Raw genomic sequence first — 3,730 nt, forward strand, 5'->3', positions numbered from 1 at the left:
CCTTTAAATAAAAATCAAGAAATTTGACTCCTGTGGGAAATTTTGCGTCATGGATATAACAGAGTAAATGTTAGGAAAGACTACAAACAAAGCGATCAATTAGGAGACAATGTCATTAGTCTAGGAAAGAGACTAAAGTGAGTGGTAAATGAGAATTAAAAAAAAAAAAAAAAAGGAAAAGTACCCTGTGTTGAACTAACTAGGCAGGGGAAGAAAAAGTGACTTGTGATTGTTCTGAAAACAGGTCAGGGAAGGAAATTATGTGTGAAAGACAGTACAGGTAATTCTAGATATTGTTGAGTTAAAGGAAAGAAAGTTGTGAAGGAGCTCAAGATCATTCCAAAATTTTGGTTGTGAAAAATACATTAGTGAAGTTAAAAGGAACAACAGATTTAGGAGACATTGAGGTGTTAAAGAGGTCAACAATGGTGAAGAGCTGTGTTTCATTTTAGATATAATTTTTATGCTAAGATTTAATCCTAGTATTTAACCCGCAAGAAGATGAAGAAAGTAGTTTTTGAGGAGCATTGTCAGGGCAACTCCAAGAAGATATATTTTGCTAGGATGGTACGCCAAGTGATCCTGGTCTGATTTTGTGTTTCTTGTGAAATGATTTTGCATTTCTTCTTCAGCATCTTCAGCTTTTCATTGAAAGACCAGTTTTGTTTCTTGCTTCATTTTTGTTTATATTTAATCCATGCCAGATCTATAAGCAAGAAATATATATGTTACTGATGTTCATGGAAGCCACTGAGAATCTGAGGTTGTTTGTTACACTGTATTATTGTAGCAAAATCAGATTAATACACTACCTCTAGGAAGAAAATAACAGTTGCTTGAGTATGAGTATAAGAAAAAGGAGAAAGGGCCGGGCACGGTGGCTCACGCCTGTAATCCCAGCACTTTGGGGAGGCTGAGGCGGGTGGATCACCTGAGGTCAAGAGTTCAAGACCATCCTGACCAATATGGTGAAACCCCATCTCTACTAAAAATACAAAAATTAACTGGGTGTGGTGGCGGGCGCCTGTAATCTCAGTTACTCGGGATGCTGAGACAGGAGAATTGCTTGAACCTGGGAGGTGGAGGTTACAGTGAATAGAGATCGTGCACTGCACTCCAGCCTGGGCAACAAAGCAAGACTCCATCAAAAAAAAAAAAAAAAAGGAAAAGAAAAGAAAAGAAAAGAAAAATGAAAAGAAAAAAAGAAAACAAAAAGGAAAAAGGAGAAGGAAGTCAAAATGTATTCTGAAATGTAAAACTGGGTGACTGAGAATGAAAATTTCACTTCCATTGTATACTTATGTGCTGCCATGTTAAAGACATGAAAGAAAAGATTCATATCTTTCTTTCGTTAATTTTCAAAATATACAAATTTTAAAAAAAAAAAAAAAAAATAGTTAATAGCAGTACTGTTTTTGGAGGTTTCTGAATATATTGTGGGTCACATACCCTGCAAACACTAAGATGAAAACCATATATGTTTTCGCCGGGTAAAAAAGAGCAACAAATTACCTTTTATAAATCATCTCCTCACAAACCTAATCTGAAAAGAGAGTTGAAAAGGAGATAGAGGGAAGGCTTGTGACGATATTCTCCCTACTGAATGTTGGAACTTTCTTTACCTTTCCACATGTCTTCTGTCTGTAGCATTTAGATTGTGATCAGAGAAGGGTAGGTCTCCTTCTGTATTCTGAACAGGGCTATAAAAAGTGTCTTCATCATAGTTTGAAAAATGCCAACCAAGATCACTGTTTGAGAGATGAGTTAAGATATATGAAGCATTGTATCTAAAGTGAGCAGTGTGTACATAATAGCACTCCTTAATTTTCCATCTATTCATTAAAAACTATATCAGAGGAAAAAGAAAAATTAAATTAACTTACTTTCCTCAAAATTGGAATACAGGAAAATATTATTTAATGGAAAAAATGTATTTGATATAAACTTACAGAAGTATGTCCATTCCAGATTAGCAATTTTCTCTCCAAGACTACTCATGAAAGGGGTCAACTGTAGCCAGTATTAAAGGTATGATGATTTGTCTCCTTCAACTAATAAGGCCCCAGGGCCTCCCACAGGACTCCTTGCAGCCTTCTGCCTCAAAGCCTTTCAGAACACAGAGTATAGTATTAGGCACACCTGAAAGGAACGAAAAAAACAGCCAAAGCAAGATAAGGGGAATATGTATACAAATATCTCAACAGTTTCCAGGTTGACCCCATCCAACAAGTTTCCACTTGTTCTTTTGACCCTAGGAATCTACTTATAATAATTTTTACTTGAAAGGTGGGAGTTACATTTGAAGCAATATGAGAAAATTCTCAAAGCAGCAAAAATAAAATTGTTCTTTGCCTTGGCCGGCCATAATTACTTCATTGCTATGACATATGACATCATAGTTAGTCCTCAGGCTCGGGGGTGTTTCTAATGAGCTGGAGTTGGAAGGGTCCCAGTGGAATGCAGTGAACCAAAAGGCCCACTGTTCTTCCAAATTCCAACATGATATCAGGAGGGAAAACAAAGGGCTCTTCAAGATTCAGAGGTCAACCTGTTCGGCATCGCATCAAAAGGTGGCAATAAGGCAAAAGAAGGTTTCAGGGCATAGGAAAAGGCCACTGTCACCTACTTCTACATCTAATTCAACAACAATGATGCTGAATATGAATATTCTCAGTAATTTATGAGACCAAATTTGAGTATTTTGAAAATATTCTGTTAACTTGATATGTTATCACATTGGATCCTTCCCACAGGACTGTGTCCAAGGGAAAATTATTGGTTGCCAGTGCATACATGCTATTATAAATAAATGACTATTTAATGAAAAATTAAAAACTATACATAGGGAAATAACGAAAACAATGACAAATATGTTTATCCAGCACATGAGCGAGGTCCTTTTCTGCTCCCTTAGCACAAAGGACCCTCAGAGGCGCAGCCACCTTCCCTGGGGCCCATATGAGCCATTCACCGTATACTCCCTTCTGGGAATATGTCTAATGATTTAGCCAATTTATCAGCAAGACAACCCAGTGGCTAATGTCAGCATCAACTCACCAGAGGTCACAGAAGCTAACAGAAGCCTCTTCCATAGGGCAAAAGTCTTTGAAATGGACATGAGTATCTCTTTCCTAGTCCTATCACTGGCCCCCAATGCCCAGCAGGCTTAGGGTACTTAGACAAACTTCTTGCCTTAGAAATCTCCAAACAAAAATGACCAATAGTATTCAGTTTTTAAAAACACTCACACATTTCAGGACAGACTGATTCAACACATACCCTGCTACAAGAAGTTTGGAGCAAAGAGGAGATATATATTACCTCTGGATTTCTCAGACATGCTATAAATGTTTTTTGGTAAATCCCAAGATGAGATCACAATTATGGTGGAAGAGTTTAGTACAATTACCTAAAAAATTTTTTTAAAAAGTAGAAAAATATAACTGGAAATATAAAAGATTTGAATAAATAAAAGCTTTGACATAATATATCTGAATAAAGACTTTTGTAGCCAACAAACATAGACTATATATCATTTTATTGTTATATAGTGAAAAATTTTCAAACACATGAAAGTTTAGAGCACAGGATAGTGAAATTTCAATGTGCCCACTAAGTGGCTTCAACAATTATTAATATCATGTAATCCTAATTTTCTTCATTTCTCACCAACTACTTCTATCCTCCTTATGTTTCTCTCCCTCTTCCTCAACAAGAATGAAATTGGACT

At 36.3% G+C, this 3,730-nt stretch overlaps 1 long non-coding RNA gene across 1 annotated transcript; it reads right to left on the reverse strand.

Moving 5' to 3' along the window:
- Positions 1 to 537: 537 nt before the first annotated feature.
- On the reverse strand, positions 538 to 2,103 carry LOC131382174 (uncharacterized). Its single transcript, XR_009211424.1, has 3 exons — positions 1,950 to 2,103; positions 1,623 to 1,748; positions 538 to 706 (listed from the first exon to the last, which is right to left on the reverse strand). It is a non-coding gene; the product is annotated as an uncharacterized LOC131382174 (long non-coding RNA).
- Positions 2,104 to 3,730: the final 1,627 nt, after the last annotated feature.

This window comes from Hylobates moloch, unplaced genomic scaffold (assembly GCF_009828535.3).
Source record: "Hylobates moloch isolate HMO894 unplaced genomic scaffold, HMol_V3 SCAFFOLD_21, whole genome shotgun sequence".
NCBI classification, from domain to species: domain Eukaryota; kingdom Metazoa; phylum Chordata; class Mammalia; order Primates; family Hylobatidae; genus Hylobates; species Hylobates moloch.